Genomic DNA, 15,828 nt, shown 5'->3' on the forward strand with positions numbered 1-15,828 from the left:
ATGCCTCTCGGCTGCTGCTCCTCTCGGGGCTCCGACGGGCTGGCTGCCGTGGCGCTCCGGGGTCGTTGCGGCGTCTGCTCTGGCTCGGACAGGCTCCGCCGGCGGCCCCGGGATTTAAATGTCTCTTCTCTCCCCCCCCGCCCAACCCCCCGCGCCTCCCCTGCCTAGTAGCTGCGCAGGAGGGAGGGGGCCGGCGGGCTGGACCCCTCTCCTTAGAGACCTCTCTCCCCGAGGGCGTCCCCGAGTCGATGGGCGCGAGCCCGGGGAGGCGCGGCTAGCGCTTCCCTTTCCTGTTGGGCCCGGCGGTGCCCGGGGGCCTCTGCAGCCGGAGTTTGGTTGGCGCTGGGTGGCCGGTGGCCGTGCGCGGGGCGAGCCGCGGCGAGCAGTTACGGGCTTTGCGCTCGCAGCCGGCGGCGGGAGGAGCGCGAGGCAGAGGGGCTCCCCGGCGGCGCAGCGTCCCTCCAGGCGCGGCCGCCTGGCAGTCGGGCGCGACCCCGCACTTTGTTCTCGTTTTCAGGTTTATTTGTGCCCCTTTCAGTTCTCTGTCATCCTCCGAAAAGGGGGACCCAAACAAAAGAGTCTCTTTATGTCTTTTCAGAGCTTGTAAAGTAGAAGATATTTGACAAAGGCGAGAAGGACTTGTGATTTAAAGCTGCACAGCCTTCCTTTTCTCTGACAGACCATGAGAGTTTTTCTCAAATACCGAGTTTAAAAGCTTTCCCTGTCTTTACTTCCTACCCCCAGTGTTTTTTTGTTTTTTTTTTTTTTTTCTGGCCAGTTATCTTTTTCAGTCGTAGGATGGGGATGTTTGGGATGGAGTGAAAAGAACAATGCTATAATGAAATATCCCTCTCCCCATATTTTTCTCCTGATTGCAAACGGCATTTTCTCTGCCCCCGCCCCGCCCCTCCCCGTATTGCTGTCTACTTTAAATAGTATGGTGGTGGTTAACATGGTACCTAATGAATGGGGAGAGGGTTGGAAGCATCGCTGTCTCTGATTTTTAATCTTTTCTTTACATAGTCCATTCCTTTATCCTTCTCTTTGGGAGTCAGGTGGATGTCTAGATAGGGGCCGCCAAAGAGAATTAAGATTTGTTTTAATTCTCTCTAGTTAATTTGAATTCTAATGCAGTCTGCAAACGTGATTTTCTGCATGATCATTTATTTCCAAAGGCAGCCTCCAGTGTTGTCCTTTCTAGGTTCCGTACCTTCTCCTTCTGTCTAGAGGGGTTTAACTTTTGAGGCTATCCATCCTTCTTTAAAAAATCTAATTAGCATTCTTTAAAGTTATACCTTTTTTTTTTTTTTTTTTAAACGTCCCACCCCCTTGTTTCCTGCTGGGCTGAAACGGATTGAAGCACATCCACAGTTTCTCCGTATAACCGAACTAGAGATTGGGAATTTTTATGGCTTGGCTGGCAATGTTGAGTTCCCCCCCCCCCCCCTTCTGTGCTTGACTCTGCTTGCAAGCAATGAGGAATGATAGGGGAGCACATAGGGAGGGTTTCTTGGCTGATTGCATTTAAGCCAGGAATTCACTGTGAAAATAAAGCCAAGGGGCGATAAATAAAAGATGCAATCTTCTCTAGGAGACAGACACACAGCGTGGGCTTTGCCTGCTTTCATCAGTGAAGAGGCCTGGGTGAGTTGTAAAAGAAAATAGTAACTTTTTGAATAGTCCCCAAAGGGGAAGGAGGCCACTGAATGGAGTTGGCAGTGGTTGATGTGAAATACTGATGCTGCTTGCAGAGCTTGAAGAGTTGACCACCCTTTCGGAAACACTTACATACATACTAAACAAGTGCTGTACAAATTGTGGAAAATATTCTTTTTTCCCCCTCTGAGTTTTGCCAGTTTCCGTAACTTCCAAGTTGTATTACTTGTTGTGCCAGTCAGCTTATGAGATGGAAGGCTGTTAAATGGCTGGCAGCTGGCACTGTGAGATACAAAACTCAGGACCAAGATTTCTTTTCCTTGATGAAGAATGGAGAGAATGGCTAGATTCACCATCTAATTTAGCTTTAAGTGGCGGTTTGAATTGGTATAGTAACGCAAGAGGCTTATTTTGTAATTTTGTGATTTGAGGTAGAAGGCATTTTTGCTTCGGAACCTGACATGGAAAAGAACACCAGCAGCTACCATGATAGGACCATAAGCAATTTTCTGGTATTCCAAATTACAAGTTTGTTTGTACAGGAAGTATTCACTGACTTTTGTAAAGATGACTAAATTATAGATGCAGCAGGGAAAATCTAGTTGTTTGACACTCTTGAAGATTTTTTAAGGATCGAGGGTCAATGAATTGGGCCTTCCCAGAAATTACACATGTTAGCTATTTTTCAACTCCTATTTTAAGAAGAAATTTAAAGGAAAAACATTAAGTCTTTGGTGTAGTAGCTGTAAGCAATGTTTAGTTGGTACAGAACTGTCCATCACATCAGTTAATTATTGGAAGTTTTGGAGAAAGTGTAGTTGGTTTATTTTTATTAATTGATGTCATATTAAGAGGGAGGCCTTGCTGAGGGTGCTTGTATGTAAATATTATTGACATCACTGAAGTAATAATTGAGAAGTCACGTACAACAATTTCCCCACAGTTTTGCCTGGGAAAGAGCTTTCTTAATACGACCCTGGAACTCAAATTGTAAAGACAAATAACTCAAAAGACAGACAGATTTAATTGGATAAAAAATAAAAATTTCTGTAGGACTGAAAATGTGATTAAGTCAAGGTTAGCAGCGAACGGGGGTAAATATTTGCAGCTTGCTGAAGGCTTCTGAGAATTCTGAAAATGTAGTTTTAAAAAACAAAAGGGGGAGATGAATAACTTAGTTAGAAAATGGGTAACACATTTCACAAAGAAATAGAAATGATCAATTTGTCTTCACTCCTAACTCTTAGTAAAGGTGACATGCCATGTTCTTCTGCCACATCAGTGAAGACAGAAAAGATGGATAGATAGTACGCAGAATTGGTTGAGGAGGTGGGAGAAGATGCTGCCTCCCCAGCTGCTTGGCTCCATCTTTTTATGTCATTTCTCGGAATTTATTTTATACATTCATTGATTTTAATGCACAAAGATGTTGTGTACATTGAGCCATGCTTATTGCAGTATTTGTAATGCTGAAGAGCTGAAGTCCGTGGAAATTTCCATCAGAAGGAAACTAGTTAAGAAGTACTCTATGGAATTCTATGCAACCATGAAAAACAGGGAAAGAGATAAATATATATACTGAGAAGAAAAGGTGACCAGGATATTTTACTTAAAAACAAGTCGGCTGTTCATATAGTAGGCTATAATTTCTGTTTAAAACAAACAAGATAGACTTATAGATGCATAAAAATTTCCAGAAGGCTATGTAAGGAGCCACTGAATAGGGGGGGTATCTTTGGAGAAGGGCAGTTGTCAGGTGGATGGGTGAATTTTTGGGGAGAGTTTTACTTTTCATTTTATGATTGTCATATGGTTGGATTTTTCTTAAAATCAGAAGCATGCATTTTTTTGGTAATAAAAAATCTTAGACAAATTATCCTGTGTTTTTAAATTATTATATATATAGTTTTTTGTTTTGGGATGTGTGTGTTCTCCTTCTGAAGATTGGTGTGCATTCGATTTTGTACTGAAACAAACAAGTTTGCTTACTTTGTGACTAATCATTTTAAAAGCAAGAAGTATTTAAATAACACGGGGGTCTTGTCTTTAGCGTGCGCAGGAAGAAGAAAAGTTTTAAAAGGGATTGCTTTTTTTGTTTGTTTTGTTTTGTTTGGCTAGTTAGTTTGGGGAGAAAAGAATATTGCCCAGAATTCTATTAACACTTTGGTCACCATATTTTTATGGACTTTTCAGATTCATAACTTAAAATTTCTTGTTTTGGAGAGTGGCAAGGCAGTAAAAGGGAATGTTTTTTAGAATCAGTTTGGATAAACGTTTTAATCACTTTACTTAAGGCTAATTTGTTGGCATTTCTTTGAGTATTTTGATTTTCTGTATAGACCAGAGATTGTTATATGAAAATGAGATTCTAGATACACTTTCAGAATTAGATGTTTTGTTTATTGGTGGTAGTATATTTCATTGAGAGCATTCTCAGGAGTGAAGTGATAATATAGAACATTTAAAAATTAGATCCTGTATGTTTTCTGCCATTTGATTAATGAAAAAGTACACAAAAGAAGAAATTTTGAAACTAGTTACTTATGTATTTTTTTATTCTGTGCCAGTTAAAATGTTTGAGTTGCTTACAATTGATTTCTGAAAGTATCTGGGTACCTAGTATATGCTCAGCATCGTTCTGAGGAAAGTTAAAATATCAATGTTTTAAATTTTATGTGGGGAAATCTTGGAATTTCTATTTCTGGTGGCTAGTATTTATTGGTCCAGTGAGGAAATCTAAAGTGTTCAGGGAAGAACAATACTTGTTGTAGCCAAAAGATTTCAGTAATACCAGAAGGTGAACTAAGCAAACATTTGAATTAAGCAAACATTTTTACTTTAGCTTCAGGCTTTAATTTCTTGCCATATAGTTGTATTCTTAGTACACCCTCGGCCTGAAGAGGAAAAGGCCATCCCCATTATTTTATTTCAACTGTGCATTGAATTTCATCCTTTCTGTAAAGACGTTGATGCCTTTCCTTTTAGAAACCTCAGGGTGTCTGTGGAACACGTCCTTTAATAGGAGAATTATTGCAATTAATTGACCAACTCAAGTCATTATTGTCTTAAGTATGTCCTGGCTGATTTTTAAGATGTTTATCCTGGGCCTCTTTTCTTTTCTCAATGGGTAATCAATTGCCATCAATTCTGACTCTAAATGTATCATTTGGAAAGATGCAGGCCAGCACATCTTTTCTGGTCACACTCATATTAAGGGTTTAGTTAATAATGTTTGATTTCACTGGGCAGTATGTTCAGTGAAAAGGATGGCGGTGGAAGAATACCGATGTCGTCTTTTAAGAAAGCTACCCCTTTTAAAAGTTACACGATTGGATCGGTAGTAATTCCACATGCTTACATGCTCCATATTTTTGTGTTAGAAAACCATTTTTCTTTAATAATTCAAAGTGAATTTTGTACCTTTGAGAAGCTTAGTTATATACACATAAAAGGAAACAAACTCCTGTGGTGTTAGAAGTTTTTATAGAGGCAGTCGTTAAACTTGAACTGTTGTTGACCTTCAACTTAATATATTTAAGGGGACAGATATCCTAGAAAAGAATCATAGGTAACTATAAACATCACAGAAACAAAGCATATTATAGGCAACTATTTTTTAAGTGATAATAAACAATATGGAACTCACAAAACCATTTTTAGTTATCTTTCAAATTATTGTGGTATAATTTCAAGACCAGTGCTTTTTCACAACCAAAAAACCTAATTTAATTTTCTTGGTTTATTAATTTTTTGACATATGTAAACGTTTGGGGATTACAGTAAATTAGGAAACATAGTTTCCTTTAAGTGGATGGGAAAACTCTCCTGTTGAGAAATCAGTCTCAAATGGTAATTTGGAGAAAAATACTAAATAGTCTTGTCTCATGGAAAGAGACTCTAGTTCCTCAATCCTAGCCAGTCTCACAAATAAAGTATCTTAGTTAGATTTGTTTAGAAAACATATCTTTGCAGGGGCACTGGGTGGGTCGTTGTTTGGGCGTCTGACTTCAGCTCAGGTCATGATCTCCCATTTGGTAAGTTCAAGCCCTGCTTCGGACTCAGTGTTGACAACATAGAGCCGGGAGCCTGCTTCAGATTCTGTGTCTCCCTGTCTCTGCCCCTTCCCTGCTTGTGCTCTCTCGCTCTCGCGCTCTCTCTGTCTCTGTCTCTCAAAAATAAATACGTAAGCTTAGAAAAAAACAAGAAAAAGCCATCTTTGCAGTTTTTGCCTTCAGTGCTGTGTGTTCTGCTAAGAATATGCTTTATATATGGTTTTTAGTTCTTTAAAAATAGGATGCTTCCTTTTATTTTTCTCATCTAGAAAAGGTAGCTAGCGCAGGCTTTAGAGAGAATGCAGTACAAAAACTTGTTTTCATTTGAAATGTAAAGATTCATTTTCAGCAAATAGTTAAGTGAACTTTAAGGGTATATTAAGTGTTTTAAATTTGTGGGATTCCTCAGTGATAGATTCTTGTCAGTGAATATGTATTATATATATTTACTTACGTATTTATAACTAATTTGATGTTTACAAGTGCACATAAAAGGAGATGAACTCAGTGTCATTTGAGTATCATTACCCAAAGCACATTCCAGTGACCCTGTGTGCAGATGCATTGTGCTCTTTCTTCTGAAAATATGCTAACTGATGAGAAGCTGTTTTTTACAAAATGGGTTTGCATGATAGTTATTATCTACTTGCAGAGCTGAGGCCCAAACATGTTGAGTAGTTTGTCCAGAGAGGGATAGTAAATCGCAAAGTTAGATGTTGAATTTCTGTGTTTCCACTCTTCAGTCCACCTATTAATTTGATCGGGATGTTTGGTAAATTTCACAAAACCCCAGAACTCAGCATATTCTTTATTTTTTAAAAGATTTTTTTTTTTCTTTTTAAGTAATCTCTGTACCCATCATGGGGCTCAAACCCACAGCCCTGACATCAGGAGTTGCATGCTCTACTGACTAAGCCAGCCAGGCCCCAGGACAGGCCTATTCTTTTTTTTTTTTTTTTTTTTTTTTAAAGTTTTTTTTTTTTCCATGCCTTGGTGGCTCAGTTGATTGAGTGTCTAAGTTTGGTTCAGGTCATGATCTCACAGTTGGTGGGTTTGATCCCCACATTGGGCTCTGCCTGCTTCCGATCCTTTGTCCCCCTCTCTATGCCCCTCCCTTGCTTGAACTCATACTCTCTTTCAAAATAAATATTTTATTTTTGAGAGAGAAAGAGAGAGCATGGGTGAGTGTGAGCAAGGGAGGGGAAGGAAGAGAGATGGAGGGAAGCAGGGAGGAGGAGGAGGGGGGGAGAGAGAGAGAGAGAGAGAGGGAGGGAGGAGGAGAGAGAGAGAGAGAGAGAGAGAGAGAGGGAGGGAGGAGGAGAATCCCAAGCAGGCTCTCAGTGCAGAGCCAGATGCAGGGTTTGATCTTAGGAACCCTGAGATCATGATCTGAGCCAAAATCCAGAGTCAGATGCTTAACCGACTGAGCCACCCACATGCCCTAGGCCAGGCATATTCTTGAACGTAAAATGATTGGACTGTTGGAGAGACTATTTGGCTAACGTTTTATTGAATGTTCTGAAAGTATTTCTAGATAGCATTTCAGTTTCTGGGCAAAATCTAATGGCTTCAGTTAAGCAATGATTCTAGCATGCCGAATACATGCTAGTGTGAAGTATTTGTAGACATCTGAAAATTGTAGAGGCTGTAAGATGAGACTAAAATTCTGAAAAAAATTAGTTATGAGTGTTAACTGTATGAAACTACATTACAGTTGTGTGAATATACGTGAATGCACTTCTATACCTGTATATCTATATAATAAAGAATTGACTAAATATTTAAAATGCTTAGGCAGAACAACAGAAGTTAATACCCCATGAGGAATTTGGCTGCTCTGAATTTAGTATGTTTGTGAAAACTTAACCAGTCTCTACATTTGACTTGTTTTTGAAGGTTTTTCAGTGTTTTTGTCAGTGTCCCCTCCCCTTAGGCCATTAAGTGGTATATACACAATCCCTAGATGTATAGGGTCTTTCATGTAATTGAGGTGGTGGCCTCAAAACTTTGGTAACCTCTCTAATTCCTAAAGACCTCTCTTGTATGATTGGAGGCTTTTCCTTATTGAAGTAAGCATGATTTACTGTGAGCTTTTTAGTATTACTACAGCAACATCTAACAGTAATAGTAATAATGGCATTAACACTTTCATACCCTTAGCCTTGTGCCACATACTGTCCAAGCACTTTGTATTTCTTAACAGTCCTATGAGGTAGGTACTTTTATCATTCTCATTTTACAGATGAGTAAACTGAAGCATTGGAAAAGAAATGAAAGTGACTTTTTCCCTTTTACACAGATTGGTACATTACTGACCCAGATACAGCCTCTCTGGGTGGTACTCTTACCCTCTAAGTAATCCTGCCCATGAGGGGCGCCTGGGTGGCTCAGTCGGTTGGGCATCTGATTTCGTCTCCAGTCATGATCTCATGGTTTGTGGGTTTGGGCCCTGCATCTGGCTCTGTGCTGACAGCTCAGAGCCTGGAGCCTGCTTTGGATTCTGTGGCTCCCTCTCTCTCTGTCCCTCCTCTACTCTCACTCTGTCTCTCTCTCTCTCAGAAATAAACAAACATTAAAAAAATTAAGGAAAAAACTGCCCATGATGCATCATCATTAACTATTCTAGAGGGTTATCTTTAGATTTATTATAGTCTTTTCTGCTTTACAGAGTGATGTTTTCCAGTAGCGAGAATTTTAAGTTATGGTCACAACTGTGATTTTTTAACTTTATTTTATTTTGAGACAGAAAGTGAGTGGGAGTGGGGGAGGGGCAGATTGGGAGTGGGAGAGAGAGAATCTGGAACAGGCATTGCACCATCAGTGCACAGGCCGATGTGGGAATTGAACTCCTATGTCATGAAATTTATGATCTGAACCGAAATCAAGAGCTGGATGCTCAACCAACTGAGCCACTCAGGCTTGCCACAACTTTTTTGATTTTTTGAAAAGAAATGTGTTTTTCTGTTTTGTTTTGAGAGAGAGAGCACCACTGGTAGAGGGCCAGAGAGTGACGGGGTGGGGTGGGGGAACAGAGGATTCGAAGTGGGCTTTGTGTTGACAGCAGTGAGCCTGATGCTGGTCTCTAACTCATAAACAAATGGAACCATGAGATCATGACCTGAGTCGAAGTCGGACACTCCACCAACTGAGCCACCCAGGCTGTGATTATTCACATGTATTTAAAATTTGACTTGGAAACTCCACAAATTCTTTTATGAATAAATTTCAGCTTTGGAAGATTGTTATGTGGGGTGATTTTGATCATTTTCCGTTGGGCAGTTTTTAACTTTTAAAAAAAAATTTGAGAGGGAGAGAGAGCATGCATGGCATGAATGGGCCACGGGGGGTGGTGGAGAGGCAGAATGTGTGTGTGTGTGTGTGTGTGTGTGTGTGTGAGTGTGAGTGAGAGAGAGAGAGAGAGAGAGAGAGAGAGAGATAGAGAGAATACCAGGCAGGTTCTGTGGCCAATGTGGGGATCAATCCCACAAACTTTGAGATCATGACCTGAGCTGTAATCAAGAGTTGGTATCTCAACTGAGCCATCCAGGTGCCCCCTTTTTTGACTTTTGAAAGAGAAATAACTTGTAGGTTAGATCTAAATGTGGCATATGTAAGGCAAAGGTAATCTTTCAAGGTAAATTTTAGAAATTATGTATTTATCTCATTTTAAGGCCCCTTTTAAATGTTTTTTCTTTTTCCTTTTTAAATTTTTTAATTAAAAATCGTATTATTTTTTATGGCTGGTAAAAAGATTTCATATTCTTGGAGAGACAGAGAGTTTATTGGAAAGTTCTTTGAAGGATGCAGCATGAACTCTCAGTACATTTAAACTGGTACTAACTGAATAAGCTGATCAGATAAATTGGAAGCTCATTTAGTGAATTAATGCGCTTAAAATTCAGGTGACTCACTGCCTGGTCTTTCCTTATTTAACAGTCTCCCTGTTTACTTAATGCATTTTTCATTGTTAATTGGTGTCAGATTTCTAATGATGGAAGATATTATACAGAAAATATGCATAAGAAGGTAGCATGTAGAGTCCACAGAAGCAAGATTTAAATTCCCTTACTTAATGAGATCAGTACAATTTAGAATGCTATACATGCCACATCCTACCTGTTAAAATATTTGCTAACAGTGACCAGCACTTTTATAAATGAAATATTGATATTTTATCATTTCAGTGTAACAGGCAGAGCCTGGAGCCTCTTCAGGTATTGTGTTGATCTTTCTTGGTGACGGACTACAGAAGTTAAGGCAGCACTGTATTTGCTTATACTCAACCTTTGCTCCTGCTATCGCTTTATATTAACTAATTTCTACAGACAAGATGGTCATGGTTTTCCTAAATATTTGTCATAAAATAACCCCGTAAAACTCAAATACCAGAAATTTGTAATCTTACTGATGTATGTGAATAAGTATCTTTTTTTTTTTTTTAAATACATTTGCCCTATTTCTTTAGGACTTTGTTTTCTTAGCATTCTTAAGGCTTTCTGAGCGTTTTGGATTTTGTCCTCTTGGCACGCTTTAGGCCAACCCTTCCCTGCCAATCACCTGTGTGATTTTTTTTCTTCTACTTTCTCTAGACCATGGTAAACCTGAAGACTGAAATAAATGACCAGTGGCTACTTTGTGATGATGGTAGAATCAAGTGAGAAAAACTTGAGAGTAGGAAGTGGAGGAGCCTCTGAACCCAACCTTCTTCAGCACTCCACTGTCTTCCTTCGTTTCTCTCCTTCCCACACTGCTGCCTTCTCTTTCCTCCTTTCTTGAGTGTAGAGGGAGGGAGTGGTAGGAAAAAAAAAGCCAGAAATCCGGAAGAGGTAGAAAATACCAGCTGAAGCTTATTCTGTTCCCTTCTTTGCCTTCAGTTGTCTCCTCCCCTAGAACCTCCCTTGAGTTAGGGAAATAAAGCGGAGGTCACAAGGACCTGTGTGTTCCAGCTGCTGCTTGGCTGCTATTTTTAGCCTGGCCCTGCATCAGGCTGGCACCAGGCCACGATGGCACAGGGCCAGCACGTTGTGGGACTGCTGGCAAATGTCAAAAACCTAACTTTTCAGTTATCAAACTAAACTCATATTCAGACATAGTCTCTACAATGATACTCTCCTTATCTCTACTTTTTTGAAACAGGATGTATATGTTTATTTTTAGAAAGGATTAGGTTTTGATAGTGGTCGTCATAGTACTGTAACTATTTGAGATAGGAGCAAGTTTTAAGAATTGCACTATCAGGTCCTGCTTCTAGCCATCCTGCTCAGTAATTTTGGTTTTGTGGTGGCACCAACAAGTGTGAAACATGCCTGACCTATTTAATATGTCTTGGGCAGCTTTTAAAATTGCCATTGCTGTTGAAGTCTGAATTGGTTTATATAATTATAGGTGTCATCAGACATTTTTAAAAAACGTACTATATTTTTCTACAGCTGTCTGTGTTCTCTTTGCTAACTCAGTTGTATGTATTTAGGTTTGGTTAATGCTGTAAGAGTGTTTCACAAAAAACCATTTTCATGGGCAGCAGCTAGGTTTTTGGAATATCAGTTTCTGGGTCTAGATTCTGTTTTTGTGGGGAGCAGGTAGATATTTTTTGAATATCAGTATCTGGGTCTGGATTCACCCAGTATCATGTGGATTTTCTTTGCAAACTGAGTTTTAAATTTTGGATGCACATGTGAATTTCAGTACTTACCTGATTGTTAGTTGTGCTCAAAATGAAAAGTAAGTTGTATTTGTTTTTGGATATTTTTTGGAAAAAAAGTAACAAGAATGTCAGAATGTGAATCTTTATCTTTGGAAGGGACTTTGGTAAAGAACAGTGTTTATATCCTTTTCACAGTGGTACATAGAAAAGCTTGAACTTATGCTAGGTATGATTTTCTGTTTACCATGGACTACAGTGAATATGAATAGAACTAGAGATGATGGTTATTTTCTTATTCAATGAGTAGTAGTGCTGTAATATACTTAGCCTGTTGAATGGCAGGATAACATTTAGTACATTGATCTGATGTCCTTCTTAAGATAGCACAAAATAATTGGTGAAAATAACTAGAAATAGAATCAGATTGATTTTTTTCCCTTCACTTTATTTTTAAGGCAGTTATTGGATGAATTCTGCTCCAATTCATTTAGAGGGATTTAGTGAAAGGTGAATTTCTGATCTAATAGGGAAGGCAGATGTTTTAGAGTTTATTTACATTTTTACATCTTAAAACAAGGTGCTTAGTGGATGAGAGCAAATTGGGCAGCTTGCTGTTGCTGATCTAAGAATAATTTATTTTATTTTTTTACTTGGGGCAAAAACAAAAATTTCATTAGGAAATAGAATGTCTTGGGGATAGATTATCAAGTACGTTGAATTCTAACACAGTGTAGTAATTGTACCATTTGGTTTCTTTCTGCAGTTAGTGGTTATTGTAGGTATTTCAAAGGTGTCTTAGAAAAAGAGCTATTGATTCATAAACATGTATGCTTCTGTAGGGATATAGGTGTGTGTGTGTGTGTGTATAGATGATAGATATTCTAGATAGATTATATATCTATCCATACACAGTAATATGATGCATAGAATATCGTAAACTACTGGATGATCGTATGTAAGTGACTAAGTTGTGGATCCTTAATGTAATTTATATTTTATTGAGGTGAGTCATGTAAATGTTGTCAGCACCAGGTCAGCTAACAAGCTTGATTAAAACCAAAGCCTATCAGCTAACAAGCTTGATTAAAACCAAAGCCTAGAAGGTAGTTTGACTAGTGCTGTTTAGCCTCCTTAGGAGCAAAGTGCTCAAATGATGTTTCTTATTGGAACTTTGCTGGTACAGTTTCTTTGCAGTTTTCATGATTCTCTATTAGCAACTTATTAAAAAAGCATTTTGTCTAGGCTGTTTCATAAATAGCAGGAAATTCCAAAGTACTGTGTAGTAGTATTGCATTTTTGCTTCCAGTAAGGATGATTGCAGTGGGAAAAAAAGTTTTTAAAAACTCTTTATTTTAATAATTTATAGCAAAATACTTATATTTTAAAATGGACAGATTTAAAACAGTTTTTTGTTTTAATACTAATTTGTTTCATTTATGATTTTTAGGCTCATTTTTCAAATTTATTTTCATAGTTTATAAGTTTAGTTGTGTTGGAAAAAAATTGGTGATACAAGAGCCAGTAATTATGCGTTTGTTAAAAATTCAGTGTATGCATTAAGCCTGAATTAGTAGCTCATAGCTTAGCTTGTTTTTTGATGTTGGTAAATCCTGAGACTTCTGAGTTCTTGTGCCTTTCAGTGAAATTTGTTTTTTGACATATAAAGCTTTGGTTTGTATTTTTAAAACTCTGTGTGTGAGAGAGAGTGTGTGTGTGTGTGTGTGTCTGTGTGTGTGTGTATGTGTGTTGGGGTCTTAGGAAGGAATGGTGGTATTGGTGGGCCAAGCTGTGGTGAGCTAAAGTCAGAAGAGCACAACAAATTCAAGTAGCTATGTTCAAATATACAATATTTATTTTAAGAATTTATATTTCTTTGGGTTGCATATTTATATTGTCATATAAAAACTTATTTTTTACTTAACTTTACTAGTTCTTCCTGTTAAAAACAGTAACAATTCTGAAGGTAATCTTTGAAAGTTCAATGTATATTGGTAGTCTGTATTATGATTGTTTTATGGATGTATTTTGTATTGCATCTTTAAAAGGCTAGTTAAAAAAATTTATTTCCTTGAGTTGCTCTTTCCCTCTTTGGATCCTTTACAATTGTGGATCAACTGGTTTTCTCTTTTTAGTTTTGCCTTTTTTATTATTTAGAATTGAGCTTTGATTCTGACTCTTTCAAGAAGCCTTATTTAAAAATTTGTTAATGTTTTATTTATTTCTGAGAGAGAGAGAGCGAGCGAGCAGGGGAGGGTCAGAGAGAGAGGGAGACACAGAATCTGAAACAGGCTCCAGGCTCTGAGCTCGCTGTCAGCACAGAGCCCGATGCAGGGCTCGAACTCACAAACCGTGAGATCATGACCTGAGCCGAAATCGGAGGCTTAACTGACTGAGCCACCCAGATGCCCCAAGAAGCCTTATTTAATAAATCTAGAAAATTCTATTGTGTCTTGATTCTTAAGAAGCCTTACTTAAGAAATCTAGAACTGTCCTGCTGTTTTTTTAAAAAAGATATAATATAGTAAATTGGGTGCATTTAAATAATCTGGTTTTCTTCCGCCGAAAGTAGGCTGTCCTTCAGAAAATCTACAAGAGGTCGTTGTGGGAACTGACACTGGCCTGATTCATGACCTTTTCCGAGCTTCAGAACACAACTGTGGAACTCACCCTTAATGTAAATATTGGAGGAAATGAGGGATGATTTCTTATGAGAAATCAGAAAATCAAATCCTGTGTAGGATTGCAGATTTCTCTCTCTTTGATAGAGGGAGCAACAGTTGGCTATCAAATGACTGAAAACATGAAGTGCTAACAAACAAATGTAAAAATATTCTGCCATGCACAGTTAGAGTCATTTTGAGTTGCCCATTGTTTATTTTTAGTCCTTTTTTTTTGGGAGGAGAATCCCAGAGTATTTAAATACAAAGTCCCTTTTTGGTGTGAAAGATGTATCTGCTAGATTGAAAAAAAAGGTACTAGCAAATTTTAAATTCAGGAGAGCCAACTATTAATAGTGCCCATGCAGTGTACTTAGTAGACATTGAAATGTTACTCAAATGAAATAAGCTTAGATTATATGCCAGTCTTTGTGGGTGCCTGTATGAAATTCTCTTAGATGCAAAAAAAACAAACAAACCCCAAAACACCTCCATTACCTGACATGACCCCAGTGCATCTCTTTCTGCCCATGGGTCCTGTCCCCATGCTTTAATAAAATTACCTTTTTGCACCAACACAAAACAAATAAACCCTCCCAGTTCTATTTCTGTTTGATTTTCTGAATCTGAGTTACTATAGCTTAATCTCTTAAGAGGTATTTTGAATAGGAATATGACCACAAGTTAGACAGTTTAATTTTTTGGACTTGATTTATTATTATCAGCTTTTTTCTACAGATAGAAATAACCTTAGAGATGTAAGATTTCTTTCTTCAAGTTTGTTAGTTGAGGGGACTTTTTCTTTATGGTTGTTAACTTGTTAATAACATTGGCCAAAAAGCTGTTCTAAAAGCAGTTTATTTGATGATTCCAACCCTAAACAGAAAATAATTTGGGCATTCCTGTATAGAACAGTACTTTTGAGTTACCCAGGAAAATAACTTTCAATTACAAATGCCTTTGAGGGATTAAGAGATTGCTTTTTCCTTTTATTTGCTATTTCATTTTTTAAAGAAACTGGTAAAAAGAAATTTAATTAGTTTTTTTTAACTTTTTTTTCCAGATGACTTGCAAAGCACATATAACTTCAAAACATCCCACGAAATCACATATTGTGAAAACACATCGGCTAATTATTAAGAATGGTTTATTAATAAACTGGTCTGCAAAGTGCTGATGACTTTCTCTTGAGGTAGAATATGCTTCAGACTCACTTTTGCCTAAAATGGGATAACCAAGCAGTTTTTTGAACAAAAATTTGCTAATAAATGTGTACTACAGACACTTGGCTCATGAGAGGGGGATGGGTTATCCAGATATTGGGTGGTCACGTGTTTCCATTTGTCCGGTCCAGTGAATCTTCGTTTATGCCTCATTTCCTGGCGTAATTATCAACAGTCCCCTCTTTCACTCTTGTAAGTGTTCTTGTTCAAATTATAAAATATATATTTACTGAGTTGTATACATACCTTGTTTTTCACAGAGGACAGGACAATTAAATCATTTTAAAACTATACTCTGTGTGGTTGCACATGCCCACTCGAGTGTGTGTGTAGGGAGAGAGGGAGAAACGAAGGAGGGAAGTTGAAGAGTTGTTTGGGACCGAAAGGAAACCATTATGCTAGCCCTAGTCTTCATCATTGACTCCACTCAGTCTCTTTCAGATAGGAAATATAGGATTTCTGTCTGGGTTTTTAGTCATATTAAAAGGAAACAATTAAGAGATTTTTCAAACTCTGGGTTTGATGTGTCTCTCTCCCCTACTGTCGCCCGTTTTTTGTTCAATTTAGAGATATGTAAAATTTCTTATTCTTATTTG

At 38.1% G+C, this 15,828-nt stretch overlaps 1 protein-coding gene across 1 annotated transcript in view; it reads left to right on the forward strand.

The window, feature by feature from the left end:
- Window positions 1-15,828, forward strand: part of ZSWIM6 (zinc finger SWIM-type containing 6) — a 193,811-nt gene that overhangs the window by 1,243 nt on the left and 176,740 nt on the right. The window lies entirely within an intron of this gene.

This window comes from Hyaena hyaena, unplaced genomic scaffold (assembly GCF_003009895.1).
Source record: "Hyaena hyaena isolate Hyena2069 unplaced genomic scaffold, ASM300989v1 scaffold_532, whole genome shotgun sequence".
Classification (NCBI taxonomy): domain Eukaryota; kingdom Metazoa; phylum Chordata; class Mammalia; order Carnivora; family Hyaenidae; genus Hyaena; species Hyaena hyaena.